The sequence below is a fragment of the Delphinapterus leucas genome, chromosome 6, assembly GCF_059928025.1.
Source record: "Delphinapterus leucas isolate spDelLeu-1000000601 "Yukka" chromosome 6, BTC_Dleu_Yukka2, whole genome shotgun sequence".
Lineage (NCBI taxonomy): Eukaryota > Metazoa > Chordata > Mammalia > Artiodactyla > Monodontidae > Delphinapterus > Delphinapterus leucas.
The window spans coordinates 100552183-100574556 of NC_143134.1; the positions used below are offsets into that span (position 1 = coordinate 100552183).

Consider the following 22374-nt stretch of genomic DNA (forward strand, 5'->3'; position numbering starts at 1 on the left):
AGATTTTTGTTTCATTTGGACACTTGATGGACTTAAGCCAGACTGTATATTTACTTAGGAAGAAGAATAAAACATTAAAAACATATTCTTCATGCTGAAATTACATTATCCAAAAGCAAGGTAAAAACAGAGATTTCATATCATTTTTCAGCTCTCAAGAAATAAAATCCCCTCTGAATACGTGAATGTATTGTTTGGGTTTTGCTCATGCACTTTCTTATATGAATAACATGATCTATTAAAGTGGGAGCTTTCATATATAATGAAAGTAAAGACGCTCAGTGGCTACAGGAGGGCCCTGATAAAAGAAGAGGAGGTGGGAAGAGCTGACAGAGCCTCCACGGTGAGGCCACCAGTGAGCAGCAGTTGACGGAAGGGGGCTTTCTGCTCTCCATCTTGTGTGCCAGCAGGAACCTCCTCTGGCTTAACAGAGTAAGCCAAAAATTGGTATAAGCCTTACTCGTGGCTCAGGTATGAAGAGAGAGGACCCAAGAAAACTTACTCTTACCCTCAGTGTACAGAAGCTTCTAAGATGAAGCATGAATGAAAGGTTTATGGTCTCCCTCACCTTGTGCAGGAGAGGAAGGAAGGGGAGGAAGGGTCCCCCAGCCAACCACCCACCCACTGCTGCCCAGTGCAGGAGCCCCTAGGCTGAGCTCACAGCAGGGCTGCTCAGGGGTTCTGGGGAAAAGAATCATTAGGCCAAGGTGGAGATAACACAAAGGCCCAGGCAGCTCCTAAAGGCTCTGGGTACTTGGGTCTCCTAGGGAAGACTGTAGGCCTCACAGGCCCAGAGCAGGTGCTTGAGACCCTCCTGCCTGCCCAGCACCAGCCTCCCATGTAGTAAGTCAGGCGAAGACAGAGGCCTGTGAACTCCTAGAACTGGGTCCCAGAAGGAGGGGAAGAGAGAGAAAGACTGAGATTGAGAAAAAGGGACTGAGTAAATGAGAGAGAGAGAGAGAGAGAGAGACAGAGAGAGAGAGAGGATGCGAGAGTGAAAGAGGAGATAGACGGCAAGAGAAAAGCAAGTTTTTAAGAAAAACAAAGATGTCACTGAGAAAACCAAGAGTCATTAAGGTTGACTGAACACAATTTTGAGAGTTTCACATATATTAACTCATTTAATTAACTCCTTATAACATCCTCTAATGAGATATTATTATTATCCCCCATTTTACAGATGAAGAAACTGAGGTTTAGATTTAGTAAACGTCTGAACCAAGATTCAAGTCTAAACAGTTTGGTTACAGAATATGTAAAGGAAAGAGAACAGAAGGGAAGGTGAAGCAAGGCAGGACAAGGGAAGAGAAGAGGAGAGAAAGGGGAAAGAGAAAGAAAATCTTAATAAGAAAGACATTTCATGGAGTGGATGAATGGTTAGATGGCAGGCAACAGAGAGATGAATGGAGCAAGTCCTCACTATTAAATCTGACCACTGTGACTCTGAAAACTACCAGTCACTACACAGAGGCTGCTCCCAGTTTGTCCAGCTTTCTTTCTATTCTGTCCAGTAGAAGCATAACAGGGCTTATTATTTCACAAATTTGTTTCCCCAAATCAAACATTCTGCGAAAGTGAGATCTGGGAGAACACACATAGCCTAAAAGATGGGAGTTAGTCCTGATCTCCAAGGCTAGAGTCTAAAAATGTGTCCCTTAGATTATGGGACCCAGATAAAGTTAAACGACTCTTATTGATTTCTAAACTCCAACAGATGATTCCCGCATGTTCACCCTGGGCCAGGCCCTCTACCAGGCAGTACGGAATGAAGAGGACGCTGGGCTCTCCAATGGCTCAAAAACCATGTTAGCCCCCAGGCAATGTCATGAGTTCTATATACATAGTGGGAATAAAACTCACACAAGCCCAAAGCAGGGGGCGGATTGAGGATAGTTTCATGTAAGTGGCATCCAAGCTAGACTTTGAAGGATGAGCTGGAATTTCTCTGGTGAGGAAGAGGATAGCAGGCAGTACCAAGAGAGGAAACCACATGAACACAAACCTGAAGGTGTGAGAGTGCAAGGAACCTTCCAGAAAGTTGTTAGAAGTTCAGAACAACAGATCTGAACAAGAAGTGGAAGGAAATAACCCCAGTGAGAAATCAGAAGCTCTGATAGTGATGACTCTTGACTGCCTCTCTAAGGCATGTGTACTTTAGCCTGTGAAGTCAGGGACCCTTTGAGAATCTGGCCAAGATCTGAATCCTCTCCCCGGAAAATACACTCACATACACAAACACACACACAAATACAAAATTTTACATTCAGCATCACAGTGTTCTCCTATCTCTGGTAAGATGCCATCACTGTAGGCAACAGGGAGCTATAAACGGTTTTTAGCAAGAGACTGACGTGATCAGATCCATGTGTTAAGAGATGGCAAGAGAGCAGAAAGTAAAAAACCCCACGTTAGGGTCAGACAGACCTGCATTTGAGAGCCTGCTCTGCCCCTTACTAACTACCAGACCTCAGGCAAGTTGGTTCAAGACGTAGCAACTGAGTTTCTCATAATGGTCACAGTAATAGTTCTGACCTCACAAGACTGTAGCAAAGATTAAATGAGATAAAGCATTTAAGGTGCATAGCACAGACCCCAGAGAACATGGTGCATTTAAGGTGCATAGCACAGACCCCAGAGAACATGGTGAGCACTGGCTCTATGGGAACTTTTTAAACAATGAACACAGTTCTGGTGGTCTCAATGAGGGAAGAGGCAAGGCCCAGGGAATAATCCCAGGGAGCATGGCTCACCCACCACCCCAGGAGGTGCCCAATCCTAGGTCTCTGTCTGTGGGTACCTGGCTATGTTATGTGCCTTTAGAATGAGGCTCAGTTCTCAACAACATAGCTCTTAGGAGGTGTGTGCTACTACTTCCTTTACAAATAGATGGTGCCAGCCCCTCCTGAAGCCAGAAACATGGGATTGGAGAATGACTGAGCAATGCAGCTCACTCAAAATGTTTCCAAATTGATTTCATAACCAGATTATGCCTAAGATTTAAACTTGGCAACCACAGGTCTATTCTTCAGATTGTGGAACCAATGTTCAAACAGCTGATGAGGCAGATTCCCAATCGAATGACACAGTTGCATTGAAGATGCTGACCATAGATATGTCACGGACACTTCACTATGTCTCGCTCAGCAGGAAGGGCACAAACCATTGAGAGAACTCTGCTTACTGAGCACAAATTCCAGTGTCTGGCACATAGTATGCACTCAATTACTCTTTGTTAACTGAATGAATGAATTTATTATAAATGAGGCCTCAGGGTTTATCTGTCTAGTTCAGTCTCCCATTCTGCACATGCGGAAAGGGATGCTGAGAGAGAAAAAAATCATATTCCCAAGGACTTGGTACCTGTTAAGAGTTAAATTATGTCCCCATATGCACCTCAGTACCTCAGTGTGACCTTATTTGGGTCTTTACAGAGGTAATCAAGTTAATATGGGCCTTAACTCAATATAACTAGTGTGCTTATAAAAGAAGAAAATTTGGACACAGGTACACACACTGGGAGAACACCATGTGAAGATGGAGGCAGAGACTGAGGTGATGCTTCTATAGGCCAAATGTTGCCAGCACACCACCAGAAGCTAGGAGAGAGGCATGGAACAGATTCTCTCTCACAACCCTTAGAAGGAACCCACCTTGCCGATACCTTGATTACAGACACTTCTAGTCTCCAGAACTGTGACACAATAAATTTCTGTTGTTTAAGTCACCCAGTTTATGATATTTTGTTACAGTAGCCCTTAGCGAACTTACACAGTACTCTCTCTGCTACAGACCCAATAGTTCTGAAGAAAATGAGAGGCCATTCAGCTGACTTTCAATGGGCAAGCCTACTATCATGCTTCTTTATGGGATGGTCAGCAGGTCAATGAATTATAGGCTAGGGAATTTGATTATTCATTCATTTGACTAATATTTCCTGGGCACAGATGAAGCACAGCTCTGTCCCTGTGGTTGGTAAGCATACACATGAGCCACAGAGGTGGACTCAAAAAAGGGCAACACAGTAGAGTCTGGCTCAAAGGACTCCAAGAGCCAAGTAGGAGACTCTCACTCTGCCTGGGTGAGTCAGAAGATTTCAAAGAAAATGTGACATTTGAGAAGGTCTCAAGATTAGGAGTTTTCCAAGCAGAAAACATGGATAAGGGCATTCTGAGAAACCAAAACCCTATAAGTAGAAGTCTGGATTCCCCATGGCAGGGGTATACTGAGGGTGCAGTGAGAAGGGGCTCCTGGATGGAGAGGAGGTGGGAGAGGTTGTGTGGCATCAAACTGCGACAGGCTGAGTTTGGGTTGTTATCCTGCATGCAGAGAACACAGAATCTTTCAGCGGGGCAATGACGTGACTGGATCATTTTTCAGGTTGACCACTCTGAGGGAGCATAGAGGCCAAGAGAACAAAGAACAAGGGGCCCTTGTCACTGTCACATGAGGGATGATAAGGGCCTGAGACAGAGAAGTTACAGAGGGGACGAATGGATCCCCAAGCCATTTCTGAGGCAAAATTAGCAGACTGTGTTGACCTACACTCCGTAAGATGTAAGGCCGCGCAATAGGAGATGACACTGGCTAAGAAGGATGGTGTCGATGTTTTCTTCCTACCTTCAGGAAAGAGAAGAGGTACCCCCAGGTTTTCAGATCTCATACCTTTCTTAATGACTCCAGAGAGAAACTGATGAGGAAGATGTCCAGAAGAGGACATATTTTTTGCTCACCAAGGGCAAAAAGGCGATGTGGGTGTCACTTCCCTTCAAATCCTGTGCACACCCAGCAAGCTCTGCCTCAACTACGGCAGGTGCTGGTCCACCCAGGGCTCTCTGCCATGCCAGAAGTGCTCCAGATCAACCTACCTCATTAGGCTCTGACCTCGCCAAAGGAGGTAGCCCCATGCCAGCAGAAACAGGGATGTCAGAACTCCAGGCCCATGAGGGAGTCACTGGGGATCCGGTGGAACTGGAGTCCTCCCAATCATATTTCACTCTATCTTAGATGCTCAGAATCCTGGGATTCACAGGAACTCAGCAGCTCTCTAGGCTAGTGGGCCTCTACAGCCTTCCATCAGCTACTTGCCCAGCTCATGCTTAAACTCCTCCAGGAACTGGAGAACCCAACTCTTACAGCCCAGCTGATCTTTAGATAGCTTCCACTAGGCCTCCCTAATATATCCCCGAGTGCCCCAGGAAAGAGGGTGAAAGCCACTTCTGCCTGACTCTCTTGGAGCATCTGAAAATACACTCTTGCCCTGCCCTCTCTTCTTCCAGTTAAAGCTATCCAGCAGCTCCAGCCTCTCCCCCTGGAGTGACTTTACATCCACCCTCACTTTGTTCATGTTCCTCTGAACTCGTGCCAAGGCCTGATCACTTCCAATTTATCACTTGAGGTTTTTACATTGGAAGGAATCTTATTTCAAAGATTTCTCCTCTTTTCTCTGGCACCCCAAATCACTACTGCCTCTTTAGCATGTCACCACACCTCTGTGCATTCCAAAGACATCTCTAGTCTTTTAGGATAAAATGCATAAAGGATGTAGAGTGAAAGATGGGGTGTGTGTGTTGAGAAAGCAAGACAAGGGTAGTAATTGGGGATGCTGGGATAGAGATTACCCCTTTTCCTTCACTCTGATTCTTCTGAGTGCTTACCTAGACATGTCACTGTCATTATCTGAGAAGTTTGAAAAACAGTGAATTAGAGCATGGTGACCACAACTGGGGGTTCAATCCTTTCATCCAGAGATCTGCTTTGTTTAGCAGGAAGACACTGAGGGTTCTGAGTTCTGGGGGTAAATATCCCAAGCTGGGGTATGCAAGAGAATCCAATAAGGTGAGGGTGAATATATTAGAATTTTTATTTCTGATTGGTTTATCTCATATTTTAAATTTCCAATTTTTTCATGTACTATGTGTATGAGTCCATTATACTATTTGTAAGTAAATAAACATGCATATATTAGACATGCATGCTCAATATATTTTTACAGAGATGCTTGCATGATCAAAAAGGTTTAAAGAATGCTGCCCAGGACGGCAGTCAATTAGCCCACACATGCCTTTTACTGGCTTTGGGGCGGGCAGGTAAGAGTGTGGATACTCTGCATACTGCTGTAAAAACAGTCATTCTGCAGAGGACCTACTGACCTTTGGTAGGTGCATTATTAAGAGGGCGTTATTTAATCTGCATTTATAGTGGTAGCATATCTAGAATGAGAGAGGAGACAGTCACATTCAACCTTAGTTGTCCAGACCACACCTAGAGAATTATGTTCCATGGTGGAAGTTATATTTTAAGAGGTAACTCCAAAACTGGAGTCTTTTGAAAGAACATTGACAAACTATGTTATGGGCACTTGCAACGGTGTCATCAGAGGAACACTAGATTAAACTGGGGGTGTCTAGACTGACTGAAGTACGGGATACCTGAGAGCTGGCTTCAGATTTTTAAACGGTGACCTTGGGCAGTGACAACAGATAGAGTTTATGTGACCCAAGAGTTAAAGCCAATGGGTAGAATTACAGGTAAGAAAATTTGGGCACGATCTACAGAATAACTTTCTGGCATTGCTGTCTCAAGAGAAAAGGTGAGCTCCCTGTCACTAGAGGTGTGCAAACATATGCAGGGTGACTACTTCTTGAAGATGCTGCAGAGAAGACTCCATCTTCAGGTGGGTGGTTCATTTGGAACACAAGTTTTCAACAAAGTTAGCACATGGACAACTGGTGGTCACTGGGTGATTATAGATGATACATGAACAGATATTTTTTATTTTAATAGCTATAAGGTGATCTCACAGATACCTTTGATTTAGATGAGGCTGAATTTACTTCTCAGTCAACTGATGTAAAGAAAACCATCAAGAAGAAGACAGTAGAGGGCACATGCAGACATGGCAAAATGCATAAATAACTGAAGACAAGGAAACAATGGAGATGACTAGGAGAACAAGAAAGCTCCTCCCTGCCTCAAGATTCCAAGATTCTCTGATCTTCAATACTCACCATTGACCAGAGATCACTTTCCAATTTTGCCTTTCTCCTTTCAGCAAAGTACAGACCCCAAAGCTGGAGTCCCCAGAGCCCTTGTGTTCACCTGGCGTCCCAGAACATCCAGTCCTGGTACCTTTCCTTTCCTGCTCCCCAAATACACCTGTCCTGGATCCTGAACGACCTGCTTTCCTGTTATAAGATTAAATTGATAAATGGACCCCCCATTTATAACTGGGGTACCCTTCCCCACCTCCATCTCAGGGAATATATGTTTACTTGAGCAATGGTCTCCTGTAGAGTGTATCTGAACACCAAGAGGAATCTCCAGAGTCAAGGATGTTAATCGTTAAGGAAGTTTTGAGGGTAATGATTTTTAGTCACAAAGGACCTTTGGAGCCCCTACCCGCAATCACACACTTACAAGAACATTAGAATCATGTACTTAGCTCTTTATACTTTACAATAAACACTTCCCACATCCATTTTCACCTGATCCTCATAACAGCCCAGTGAGGTGGGTATTACAGTGATTATTCCTTTTTTTTTTTTTTTGTGGTACGCGGGCCTCTCACTGTTGTGGCCTCTCCCATTGTGGAGCACAGGCTCTGGATGCGCAGGCTCAGCGGCCATGGCTCACGGGCCCAGCCGCTCCGCGGCATGTGGGATCTTCCCAGACGGGGGCACGAACCCGTGTCCCCTGCATCAGCAGGTGGACTCTCAACCACTGTGCCACCAGGGAAGCCCCGATTATCCCCATTTTGAGACAAGAAAATTGAGACCCAGAGAGGTTGCTTAATTTGTTCAAGGCCACACAGCTTTCAAACCCACGCCCAAATTCCCTTACTCCAAATCCCAAGCTCAAACCACTGTACCACACTGCCCCCCAGTGTCCCAGAAAAGGGACTCTAGCCTAACTACAAAGGCAGCAAGAGCAACTGCCGTCCCTACATTCGCAACAAACAAGAGCTCTTTTTAGTTTTTACTGACTGTCTGGATTGTGATGTGGGTGGTTAGCCTCAGAATGATTCTTGCATAGCTCCCATCTGCCCCTCAAGAAGCCAAGCAATTTCTTCATCTGCTTAATATATGTGGCTGATACCTACCTGTCTCCTAGGATGGTTCTAAATGGAATAATGTAAGCAAAAGTGTCTGGCATCCAGTAGGATCTTAAAAATTGCATGCTGGGTCTGTTGGCACTCCTCACTTTTCTGTCTGAGATCCTGGTTAGAAGAGGAGGTTTGAAACAACTAGCTGAACCTATAAACTAAACTGGAACTGAAACCCCAGATTTCCAGATCATGCATTTCCATTTGAAACCTAACTGCATGCCTCTTCTTGTTTGGCCTGCAGGACTTTTGTAAAATGAATCATTTTAGCAAAATGCATCTTCATATTAGGAAAGGCAGAAACCCAGGAATTTGGGGGGAAAGGCAATAAAAGGAACACTATTAAATTCCACTAACTCTTGGTACACAAGGCGTCTTAAGCACGTTTTCACCATGTGTCCCAGAGTTTCCAAGATGGTCTTCATTTCAGATGCTCTATGCCTCACTCAGACCATGCGGTGTATACCATGTCAGGACACATGACTCGATCTGGGGTTAGGAAAAGATGGTCAGTGTAAGTGTGTGCCAGACCTCAGCCCTTGGTGTGCTCACAGTCTAGAAGAAGGGGCAACGGAGAAAGAATGAACCAGTGTGCAAAACGATGTGGTGGAGGAGGGAATCAAAGGGTGTTAGCACTTCAGAGCACAACAGAAAAGCCAGAGAAGGTTTCATTAGGAAGGGGCATTCAATTTGGATCCCGAAAGTTAACTAGAAATTTGCCTGTGAAGAAGAAAAATGTACCTACCTGTGTCCCCACTCTGCCTACAATCCCTCACTCATGTGCCAAAGACCTTCCACTCCTTATCTGACTCTGGTGGCTCACTTTTTCCCACCCACCCCCATAAGATGTCCCAACCTCCCTGTCTTCTCCGCTGATTCCCATCCAACCCATGACTCCTCCCTCCTCCACAACTTCCTTTCACCATGAATCACAAAGCCCACCCAGACCTGCCTTTGCTCTGAAAGACTCAAAATGGCTTATTTATCTAGGACTCTCCCTCCACCTCCAGCCCTCTGTCCTCATAGGACAGCAAAGTGAAGAAAAAGCCAGATCCAACAGCGGACAGAACGTGGAGGTGCTGCTGTCACGTGATTCATGATTCAACAGAGATGAGCGAGAGGCTGTGGTGGGTGTGGGAGCAGCTAAGGCACAAAGAGAAGAAGGATTAATCGAACCAAGCCAAGCTCAACCTTAAAGATCCTGGTTTGGTTTGTTCCTGAAATAGGGCTGAGCTCATGGCTGGTTCTTACTTGTTAGTAACCAGTTCTCCCATTCCTTCTCTTAAGTCCTTGTTCATTAATCTTCTTAAAGAAAGCAAGTTGACTCTGTCAGGTTTGCTGGCTGTGTGTCAAAAACCTGTTCTTCCACTAAGAGATTTCAGAGGTGAAATACATATATAGAAATCTTCACAGAGACCTTCCATGTAGAATAGGGAAATCATTCTCCCTACCCACTGTTGTGAGGTATATGCGGGTAAAGATTCATAAGCTTAAGCACCAAGGAGCTGCATTTACTTATCCGTTCACTCACTCATTCATTTATTCATTTATTTTAAGATATGTATTGACTGTGATCCAGACATGAGCTAGATATTGTGAACAAGAGCAACAATGAACAAGTCAGATGTGGTCTCTGCCCTCACAGATTGATGAGGAAGTTAGATACTTACACAAATAACTGCTACGTACTGTAATCAGTGGTATATTAAAGACCCTCAGAGCATGATCTGGGAATTACCAAAGGGATTAAAGGTATTTTCACAGAGAAAGTAATGCTTGTGGTCCCTTTGAGGTCACGGACTGTGTCCTACTCATCACTCGTCCCCCTGCCCCACATAACACAGGGGTTTGCTCTTTGGAGGTGCTCATAGATGTGTGCCAAATAAATAATCAAGATCTCAAAGACTGAGTAGGAGTCACTAGACAAAAAAGAGAAAGGAGCAGAATTACAGGAAGAGGGCGCCACGATTTTTTTCAAAAAGGCTCAACGCACGGGCTTTTGAGGGAAAAACAGTTATTTCAGTATCAGTAAGAGCAGAAGATGAGGCTGGAGAAGGAAGGTGGGCTCAAACTGGGATATGCTCAGTTTGCCAAGCAAAGAAGTTGGAACTTTAACCTGGGAACAAAGGGCAGATTTATTACTGTGGGTTTGCCATGGGTCCCACAGTAGACATAGTTTCATGGATTTCATGGATCCATGTAGACATATTTTCACAATTAAAAACGCTGTCTCTTGGACTTCATTACGTTGGGTACTTTTTTTAAAATAGCAAACGTGGTCATCTTGGTAGCTTGTGGCTTCGCCCAGGGAATGAATGCACAAGGATTTCAATCAAAGTCTACCCAGGTGTCCGCTCAGAGTCTTTCTTTAACTGAGAGCCCAAATCCTCCACCTTATCCTTCGAGTGTATTAGAAACACCCCTGCTGACTGGCTGCTGCTCCTCAGAATCTTAAAGTGGGCAGCAGCTAATAAGCAAGAAGGGAAGACACTACATATGATCCAGCAATCTCACTCCCGGGCATATACACAGACGAAACTATAATTTGAAAAGATACATGCACCCCTATGTTCACAGCAGCACTATTTACAACAGCCCAGTCATGGAAACAACCTAAATGTCCACTGACAGATGAATGGATAAAGAAGATGTGGTGTGTGTGTGTCTGTGTGTGTGTGTGGTGTGTGTGTGTGTGTGTGTGTATATATATATATATATATATACAGTGAAATATTACTCAGCCATTAAAAAGAATAAAATAATGCCATTTGCACCAACATGGATGGACCTAGAGATTATTATACTAAGTGAAGTAAGTCAGAAAGAAAAAGACAAATACCATAGGCTCTCACTTATATGTGGAATCTAAAATATGATACACATGAACATATCTACGAAACAGAAACAGACTTACAGATAGAGAGAATAGATTTGTGGTTGCCAAGGTGGGGTGGGGGAGGGAAGGATTGGGGGATTGGGATTAGCAGATGCAAACTATTATATATAGGATGGATAGACAACAAGGTCCTACTGTATAACACAGAGAATTATATTCAATATCCTGTGATAAACCATAATAGAAAAGAATATGAAAATATATACATATGAATAACTGAATCACTTTGCTGTACAGCAGAAATTAAACACTGTAAATCAACAATACTTCAATAAAATTTTTTTTAAAAAGAAAATCATAAAAAAAAAGAAGGGAAGGCACCAGAACCACAGGGACATGTGGACACTCCCAGGCACCTAACAGAGCCCCAGCACACTGAGGCAATAATTACAAGCCAGCATTTTCTTTTTTTTTTTTTAATTGGGGTATAGTTGTTTTACAATGTTGTGTAGTTTCTATTGTACAGGGAAGTGGAGTTCCCTGTGCTATACAGCAGGTTCTCATTAGTTATCTATTTCATACATATTAGCATAAATATGTTATTCTCAATCTCCCAATTCATCCCACTCCCCCTTTCCCCCCTTGGTGTCCGTCCATACGTTTGTTCTCTACATCTGTGTCTCTATTTCTGTCTTGCAAACCAGTTCATCTGTACTATTTTTCTAGATTCCAAAAATATGCGTTAATATACAATATTTGTTTTTCTCTTTGACTTACTTCACTCTGTATGACAGTCTCTAGGTCCATCCACATCTCTACAAATGACCCAATTTCATTCCTTTTTATGGCTGAGTAATATTCCATTGTATATATGTACCACATCTTCTTTATCCATTCGTCTGTCGGTGGACGTTTAGATTGCTTCCATGATCTGGCTATTGTAAATGGTGCTGCAATGAACACTGGGGTGCATGTGTCTTTTTGAATTATGGTTTTCTCTGGGTATATGCCAGTAGTAGGACTGCTGGATCATATGGTAATTCTATTTTTAGTTTTTTAAGTAACTTCCATACTGTTCTCCATAGTGCACAAGCCAGCATTTTCTAACACTTCAATCATAAAACAAAAACCCACGAGGCTGCTCAGTTTTATTTTTCTCTTTTTAATTTTTTTTCTTTTTAGACAACACTCAACAACTAAATACACACACACACACACACACAACACACATCTCCATTAGAAAATCTGGGTACAGTCCTAGCTCTTCAACTGAGTATGAGACATTGATCAAGTCACTTAAAGTCTGAGACTCTCAGTGACATCTTCTACAAATGATTAGAATGCATTCACACAGCTGTCACGGGGACTGACGGACAGGAGGTCTCCAAAGCCCCTGTCAAAGCGTTTGGCGCTAAGGAGGCACCCGACACACCAGATGGCCCTCCTGGCCTCTCCACCCATCAAAGTAGAGAATTAAGTCACTCTCGGTTTACAGTGCTCAGTTTTGCCCCTGTCAAAGGGTTTGGCGCTTAGGACGCACCCGACACACCAGATGGCCCTCCTGGCCTCTCCACCCGTCAAAGTAGAGAATCACGTCACTCCCGGTTTACGGAGCTCAGTTTTGCCTCCACAGTAACCTCAGGTTGCTGGTGACCTAAAAGGAAAACCTCACTGCTGTTTACTCATTTCCTGGTGACTGGGCATTGGTAAATCAGTAACCAGGAAACAGATACAACATCAAGTCTTTGCTCTTTAGCCTGGTGCACAGGGTGCCTACTTTCTACGCCTCCCCTTCCAAGCAGCGTCAGCTCCCGCCCCATCCCCACAACAAGCTTACACAGACACTGCACAGACCCATGTGCACGCCTGCTCCACTGCACTGTGCTTGCAGCTGGGAACGCCTTTCCCACATCTCCTCCGCTGGATTGATTCACTCATCTTTCAAGTCTCGGCTCAGGTGTTACCTCCTCCAGGAAGCCGTGTATGAACTCCCACGTTAGAATAAGCACTCCTCTCCCATGCTCCGTTCACACCTCTCATTCTCTGTGTGCCATCATATACCATGTTGTGTTGAAAATCTCTGGTTTTGAATCTGTCTCCCCAAATGGCTTCCAATATTCTCAGGAACAGGAACCATGACCTACGTGTCATTTTATCTGGTGCCTCTCACAGAAACGGGGACAAAGTGAGCATACAGCAGAGAATCATTAAAAGGAGCTGACAAGAAGCATAAGAAGAATCCTGGAACATTATTTCCATGAGTAAACTGTTAACAAACTACTAGTCTCCAAAGGTGACTCCCCGGCCAGTGAAGCCTGTATCCCTGTACTTATGTTCTTGTACGGTCCTCTCTCCTTGAATCTGGGCTGGCCCCAGGGCTCACTTTGGACCAGCAGAACACAAATACCTCTGCCTAACCTCCAAGGCTAGGTCATAAGAAGCCCTGCAACTTCCACCTGGGTTTCTTGCAACACTCACTCTAAGGGAGTGGTTCCTAGCCCGAGATCATTTTGCTTCCCAGGTGACATTTGGCAATGTCTAGAGATGTTTTAAATGTCACAGCATGGGGGTGGGGGTGGCGGATACACTACTGGCATCTAATGAATGGAGGCCAGGAATGCTGCTAAGCATCCTACAGTGCACAGGACAACTCCCCACAACAAAGTAGCCCAAAATGTCAACAGCGCCAAGGTCAAGAAGCCCTGCTCTAAGGGAAGCCAGATGCTATGTGAGAAATCCTACTTCTCTCAGACTGCCATGCAAGGAGGAAGTCCAAACTAGTCATATGGGGGAGAGAGACCTGGCCAGCCTCTAACCATTCTAGCCATACAGCTAAGGTACCAGACGTGTGTGGAGAAGTCATCCCAGAGGCCAACCCACTCAAGCACTCAGCTGACTCCAGCCCTAGCTGCTATCACACAAAGCCACGTAAGAGACCCAAATGTAAAGTACCCAGCTGAGCCAAGGCAACCCACAGGCTGTGAAAGGCAATAACATTTTGGTTTTTTCAGTCACTAAGTTTTAGGGTGGTTTGTTATGTGGCAATAGACAACCAAAGCACCTGGATTCTGGTGTTTCTGGGTCTCTTACCTTTCCCACATCTCTCATTTATCTTTCTCCTAACTTTCTCCCAAAGTTCCAGGAAGGCAAGTTTTTTATGCAAATTGGTCAACTTGTTCCTCAGATGTTTTAGACATATGCAAATTCCTGATAGTTGCTTTGATTCTACCAGCTGGGGCAGAGGAATCCTGTAGCACTTCATAAATGAGGAGCTGGGGCCATTTTCACTTGATTGCTGGAGAAAGGGAGACAGTAAAAGTCAGACTGCTGCTGTAGTTTGCCCACGTAATAGGCCTCAGAGACTGTAATGACCACAGTGAGAAGTTTCTGCCAGAGAAACAGGAGCTCTAGCTGAGAATTAGAGTTAGTGCAAAGGGAATCCATTTATAATGTCAGGACACACTGCAGTATCCTTGGTTTCTAAACAACACTAATTTATCACCTAACTCAATTCAATTTAGCAAGCATTTACTGAACACCTGCTGTGTGCAGAAATTAGGCTTATCCCCATTGGAAGACTCAGAGATGAAACGATCTAGTTCCTGCATAAAAGAGTTAGTATTTCAGTCAGAGGGACTAACATATCAACAGCAAGCTATAAAAAAAAAATGACAAAATGAAATCAATGCCCAAGTGAGATATAAACAGGTGAAGAAGGGTCTGTGAATTTTCACTATTAGGTTAATGAAAGTATACTCATTCACCATACCATTTACCAAGTGCCCACTATATTTAGGCATGATACTTCAACCAAAATCCACCAATCAAAGGTTTATGGCTCAACATAAACTTATCATTCGTACTTTCAGATACAGTACATAGCCCTGGGCATTTAGTAAATAAATAACTGTTAAAGAGTGATACACCCCCAAAATTAACAAATAATAAGTTGATTTTAGTCTACATATTGAGACTAAATCTGACTGAGAAGGACTCACAAATCTCACACTATTTGCTATATTCTAAAGAGTAAGAAAAATAATCTTTCCAGAAAATGGGGGAGTGGGAATCCAGCATTTGAACTTTTTCATTTCTCATCTGTATTCCTGATCTTCCAAAATGTACTGTTTTAGGCAAGATATTGGAGGCCACACTTTCAAAATGGAGGACAGGCTTCCCTTCAGAAACATGGGCACTAAAGGGGACGAGGAAGGTGTGTGTCAGGATGGGCTGCATCATACAGCGATGACAAATAGCCCTGAACTCTCAGTGGCTATTAACAACTGCATTTACTTCTTGTCCACCCAGCCTGTCCAGCCCAATCCAGTAGAAGAACTTGGCTCATCAGTCACTTGGGGACCCAGCTTATAGAGGCTTCCTCTCAGCCCGAGCTTCTACCTCTCCACAGCAAAGCAGTGAGGCAAACGGCGCAGTGCCCAGAGCTAATGTGCTTCGTTTGGCCAAGCTAGTCACAGGGTCACACCTGACTTCAGGCTGACCGGGACACGCAGTCCTACTGTGAGTCTGGAAGGGGTTCATCAAGTATTCCTTGATGAACAGCACTACTGGCTTCACAAGGGGTCATAAATTCAGAGGTGTGCCTTCCTGGAACATCAGTTCTACTTAAAGATTGATAATTCAAAACACTGACTGAACACTAAAACAAACACAGATATGGAAAGGGCTGAAGTTCAAAATATGTATACATTTTCAAGTTAAAATACAAAATTTGAAAGAAAATTCAGGCTTCTGAACTCTTAAGACTATAATGTCCAAATTCCCCTCATTCACTATTCGTGGCTATTTTTAGTGGTGCCATTGAAAAATTAAGAAGCTCTAGTCTAAGATAAACATCCATTTGAAGGAAATGGAAGAAATAGACACTCTGGGGCACTCAAGATAAGCAGTGGTTAATGTTCTAGGTTTCCTGACAAAAAGGCAAAAAGAAAACACAGTAACATCACTCATTTTTTGTCAACAGAAAGCAAACATATCCATAGTCAGAGATAGGTGTCTTTCTGCAAGAACACTGTATGGATAATGAAGCCATCTCCAACTGCCATTTATAAAGAATAGAAACACTATGCTTGCATCAATTCCTGTCAACTAAAAGGACAGGATCAAAGCCAGGTCACTGAAAGTTGGTTGCTTTCTGTAGATCAGGCCTAATTCAGGGGTGGGCTTGGGGGATCTTGAAAGATTGATAGCTACAGACATTGAGTGCTTATTACATGCCAGGCACTGTTCTAAGCCACTTCTGTGTAATAGTTAAGTAAATCCTCAAAAACTGTAATGGCCTATATGGGAAAAGAATCTAAAATAAGAGTGGATATATGTATAACTGATTCACTTTGTTGTACACCTGAAACTAACAAAACATTGTAAATCAATTATACGCCAATAAAATAATAATTAAAACAAACAAAAAAACACCCTAGGTGGTAGGTGCTATTACTGTCCCCATTTTACAGGTAAGGAAACTGAGGCACAGAGCCATTAATGTACCCGAATCTTAGAGCTTATAACTGGTAGAACCAGGATTCTAACCCAGGCAGTCTGTCTTCGAATCCTCACTCTCATGCATCAGGCTATTCCACCTCAACTTGACCAATTATGGCCCACTGGGCATCTTATACATTCAATGAGCTCTGGACAAGGGCTGGAACTCATTCATCTCCTTATTAAGTCACCTAAGTGAAAAAAGGGCAGACAAGTTGTGCTATCAGTTACAGCACAGGCAATGGGCCTTCCTTCTTTATGATTTCAGGGAGGCCCTGTGTCCTCCAAAGACATTTCTGTACCAGATTCAATACCTGCCCACATCCAAGACAGCTCAAGTCAGGCCTAGCGTGGGCACCCAAGACCAATGTGATTTTCTGGATAAAGATTTGTATTTTATTCAGCTCATTTCCCAGTGATTGATGGAGACGCCAAAGCTCCACACACTACATTAAATGGAATAGATGACCTCAGCATGGAAACATTTTAGAGGATGTAATACCAGCTGCCCACCCTTTCCATAAAAGAAATGAGGAAAGTGAACTGAATATAGCCTACCAATGCTCCTTACTTTAAAAAGAAAAACTTTTTCAAATTAGAGCTATTGGAAGAGGCAGGCTAGCTTCAGAATATTTTTTGTTTATTTGGGAAACACTGACCAACCATCTAGTATGTGCCAAGTCTGTGCTATACAATGTCCCCCCTTCCATCACCACCACCACCATCATTCCTGCCCCCAAAAAAGTCCAGGAACTATACCAGAATCTGTGCTTGCCACAGGTGGTCTGGTCTGTTCAATCCAAAGCTAATAATCAGTCCATGGTGTTGAAGAAACTGTAAGAAAGATAGCAGTAACCATCAGCACTACATCAGAAAAGACCCAGAGAGATAAGTAGTGCAGGTGTAGGCCCTGCCAAAGGCAGATAAGATAGTCCTAAGCCCACTGGAAAGAGCACTGGGTGTAGAAACAGTAAATCTGAGCTGGGATTACACACTCAGCTGCCCACAGGTTAGAACTTGGGTGTGGAGGGACCACATGAACTGCGAAGCACGTGCCCTGTCTAAAGGCATTCCCATTCCAAATTTTCTTTCTCCACAAACAACTGACAGCCCAAACAAAACATGTGCTGTGACAGAACTGAGCTGTGAGCTGCCCATTGGTAATCTCTGATGCAGTTTTCCATTTGAGGTACCAGCACTTCGGGTTACAGGACTAGGGGCTGACCATGGAGCTTCTCCAAAGCTTGACTTCCTTATCACTCAAGGAAGAGAAATAATCTCTTCCTTAAAGCAGTTATCAAGAGAATTCAATAATGATAGTAAAGTTCTTCAAATCCACTCAACTTTGAGCTCCTTGAGGGTAGTGACTTTTTCACCACTAGCTTTTGACATTAGGTCTGGCACACTGTAAGTTGAATGAATGAAATGTATGCCTACTGTGTGCCAAACATGGCCCTAAGTGCTCTACAATTGTTACATTAGAAAAGAAAGGGCTCAAATGCAGTCCTGATGGTCATACACCCAAGTCTCCCCAGATCACTCCTCACCCCTTTTTTCATCACACATACAGCCACCTCCTTAAAATGGCAGTGGGTTTTTAGGCAGGAACTGGTTATGGGAAAAGTGGGTTGGGATCACGGGTTATTTTAATCAGCTTCTTCTAAAGGGCCTTTTCTCTCCTAATACCAATTTAATTGCTAGCCTCACTCGCCTATTCATTTATTCACCTCGAGCTCCCAGAGTCCCTGCTCTGTGCTGGGCCCCATGCTGGGCCAGGGGACAACAAGCCAGTGCCCTCGGTCCAGCCCCAGAGGAGCTCACCTTTTAGGGTATTGCATCTGTTGGGCTCTAGACAAGAACACTGCAGCCTATGCCGAGCCTCCAAATTACAGCAATGTTCTAAGGAGCAGCTGGGGTTTTATTTTTCATTTCCTCAGCACACCCGTCTCTCCACATTTAGTTGATACGCTCTAAAGAATAGGTCCTGACACCTGGGGGTACGTTTCTGAAAAATGTGTGGACCATATGCATACCTAACATGCAACAGGGCCATGGAGAAATTGGTACAACCCGACCTGGCACCAGCCAGCTTTTATTTTATTTTTTTAATTCCTTAACATCTTGCCTACAAATTGCATCCTCAAGCACTTCAGAGAGTTGAATAACCCCCAAATGCTTTTAGCTTATTTCATTATGCTTTATTTGGGGCTTTAAAGGAAGGGGGACCAGAGAATGTCAGGAACAGTTTAGCAGCATCAGGGCTGATTAGGTTGAAGAGCATTCAAAGAAATGTATTTCTATATTCCTTTTGTTACCAAGATCATGTGTTTCGCTGAAAGCGATCTTATGACTTCCTCACAAGTATGTTTCCTAGCCTCTCATGAGCCCATTAGCCATCGCTTGACTTGCTTTTTTTAAAAAAAATTAGGAAAGAAAAGGGGGAAGGGCAGAGGGTAGGGGTCAGGACTAGAAAGCACTCTTAAAGCAGCAACCAGGGTAGAACAGACTCTGTTCTAGGAATAGGGAAATCCAGCTCTAGGCCCTTCTATTGCTTCTAAGCTGGGTGGGCTTAAGCAAACCACTGCACTTCTCTGGGCTTCAGTTGCCTTCTTTGTTTAAATGCAACAGGAGGAATGATGTCCATCTCCGTGGGATTGTACTGCTTACAAAGCCCTGCCATGTGCATTTTCTCAGGGGTATCAGGTCAGGCCTGACATGGAATCCCAACTCCAACATTTGAACTGTGTGGTCTTGTGCAAGTTAACTAACCTCTCTGAACTTCAGTTTCCTTGTAAAATGGGGGAAAAAAACAGAAGACAGTTGTGAGACTCAAAACAACAGATCCAAAATTCCTCTTTAAAAAGCTATATAAATATTTAGACTCTACTCTCCCTTGGCCCTGCCTCCCCCCATTATCTTCACTGGCACTTCCTCCAGCTGCCCCAAATGAGCAAATGCATGATATAAGTAAAAACAGTGTGTGTGTGCCATGCAAGGCAGCTTCCAGACAAATCTCTTAGCACCCACACGCAGCCAGATTGCTTTCCTCAATTCCTCCTATGTAGCAGTCGCCACTTAGAGTTATGCAAACGTCATCCTCCTCCTCCTCCTCCTCATCCATTGTATGATGCACCCAGTTATTCTAAATTCTCATAACTCTGTGATTTAAAGATCATCTTTCAATGATAACCAGAGGGAGGCTCTAACTCAGGGAGGTTGTAACAGGACATAGTATTCCAATAGCTAACCTCTACACAGTAATTTACAGGAAGCTTTCACATGCATTCATTATCCTGTTTGAGCCTCATAACTGCCTGTGTTATGATTTATTTTGTTATGTCCATTTTACAGATAATGAAACTGAAGATCAGAGAGATGAAGTGACTTGCTCCAAGTCACACACTTAGTAAGTGGTAGGTTGCACATGAGAGTCCAGGTTTTCAGATTCCAGATCTGATAACTTTCCACTCCTCCACTCTGCCTCTGGCATCACACAGAGGGTTATATTGTAAAGATACTTGCCCTGGCCCTGCTTCCAATGGTCCCCCTCATCTGAGGTGGGGGACCCTGCACAACTAGCACTTTGCTTCCCTTCCTGGGAAAAGTAAAAGACCGAAGGAGGTGGGATGGTACTAGCTAGAAGGTTTCTTCTAGCTATGCTTCTCCCTTACGTTTTTCCTGTGACCACTTAAAAGAGCTTTTTGGCCTACACTTGCAGAATGGCCCTAACATACATATGAAAGCTTTTTGCTTCCTACTTGTTTTTTTAATAGTATGTTTCTCTTTAGACCAACTTCTGAAGCTAGGCACAAGGCCATTTACTCTTCACTGTCAGACACACAATTCATCTGCATTTCTCACTTTTCAAAGTTCTAAGCCACAACATGAGCAAACACATGTAAACTTTCAAGCATTTTTTATATATTGCTATTAGGAACCAAATTTTCTTAGTAGGATGACTGAAAAACCCATTTTAAACAACGCTGTATATAAGGAAAGAAAAGAGCCAATTTAACTGAGCCCATCCCATGTGCCAGCCCCGGAAAGAGGTCATCAGTTCTCATAGCATAAGAGAAAAAGACCATTACCTCATTCTACAGATGAGGGAAATCAGACTCAGAGAGGCTCAGTGGCTTGCCCAGGATCACACAGGAAGAGGAGCAAAGGTGTGAAAGCCAGACCGTTTGAGTTCAAAACCCAGGCTTTCAGCTACAATACATGTATGTACACTAGTTCTGTAATCTGGGTCACATGCTTCCCCCAAAGGCTTCTCCACTTTTTCTAGTTGTACCTAAGGGTGGAAGGAAGGACTCTGCTTCCTGGTAAAGGTAGTTTAGGTGAGCTGAGAATTGGGGAGGGGAAAAGGGTGAGGGAGTTCAGGGAAACCACAGAAATCTCACTAGATCTAGCCATAAATCCTACCTGGAAGGTACAGTAGAGGTTACACTGGAAAAGGGAATGAGAAGAAGACCCCAGGAATGGCTTCTCTCCAGCCCCTGTGAGCAGCACAGTCATCACCCCTATTGTGACTTCTGCTGCTAAACCAAAATGGGGGATGGTGACCTGCAGGCCCCATCCCTCCAGACTTCCCCAGGCTCTGCCCTCATTCCCACTGCTCTGACTGTAAACCCCATTGTACTCTCCCATCCCTGCCCAGCCTTCCATGGGCTTGTGTCACACGAAGATGTTGATTTAGTTGGTCTTTTATAATTTTCTTGCCCACAAAGATGCCCTGAAAAGGATCCTGTGCTCCCTATATTCCTTGTACCTGAGAGTTTACCTTGTAAACACTAAGGAGGTTTACAGAAAGATGCATCTCATGGCAATACACCCTCTCAATTTATAAAAAGTATTACTGCTTTACTGTATCTTGCAAAGTATCAACACAGTATTTTTTAAGCACCTACTCTGTTCCGGGAGCTATGTTTTTCGGCACAATTTCATTTTAACCCTACCATAAATGCATTATTACTAATGTTATTCCCATTCTACAGATGAAATAAATGAGCCTCAGAGAGACTGTGACTCACTCAAGGTCATCCAGGTAATACCAATATTCTACTTCAAGTCTTCCAGATCTGATGTCCATGTTCTTTCCAGCCTCTCCCCATGCCATTCCTGGAGTCAGCTGAGAGGGAGGGACTTTATTCAAAGACATAGCACGGAATAATAACTATGTTAGCCTGGGTCATCTGAGAAGTAGATATTAAAGATGGGATTATATCAGAAATGTCAGAAATGTATCACGAGAAACAAGTGCTAGAAAAAAATGGCAAGGGAGTCAGGAGGCTGGGAGACTCATCTGGCCATGATGTAGGTCTGGCCCTAAGTGAAGGAGAGAGGGAAGGAAAGAAGAAGAAAGGCTGGATAGAAGTATCTCAGGTTGCCATTCAGGCCTAAGGCAAGTTTGACCAGGTCACTGAAGGGACTCCTCAGGCCAAGAGGCCCATCAGGGAGACCCCATCATGCAGTAACAGGCCTCTTTTAGTATCTCTACCAGGCTCTTCACTGGCCAAGAGCAACCCGTGGGAAGAAAGAGTTTGATCTGCAGTGCTGAACTTCAGAGCAGCTGGGGGCCTTAGTCAATTATACTCTCTATAATCAGAGAGATGAATTCTCATGGCTGCCATGGTAATTTTGCACAGAATCAGGTAAAAACATTTAGAACTCTTCTGAAACACTTGTTTTATTTACAACCCCAGTTGGACATTTTGCAACTTTTTTCTAAATACAAAAATGGCAACTGTAATAAAATAAAGCCTTTTATAAGAGACATGGACTCATCCTGTATGTGATGAAACTCAGTTCTCACAAGAATAGAATATAGATGATAACAGAGTTCTGTGATGAGTAGATTTCTCCTTTCCCATCCTAATAAGCTCAAATGGAGTATTCATGTTTCTGGGGCAGCTGAATGGCCAGTTCACTGGAAAAACTG

General features: G+C 43.7%; 1 long non-coding RNA gene across 4 annotated transcripts in view; it reads right to left on the reverse strand.

The window, feature by feature from the left end:
* The window catches only part of LOC149749021 (uncharacterized), a 498387-nt gene that overhangs the window by 450892 nt on the left and 25121 nt on the right, over window positions 1–22374 (reverse strand). The gene's annotated exons all lie outside the window — the stretch shown is intronic.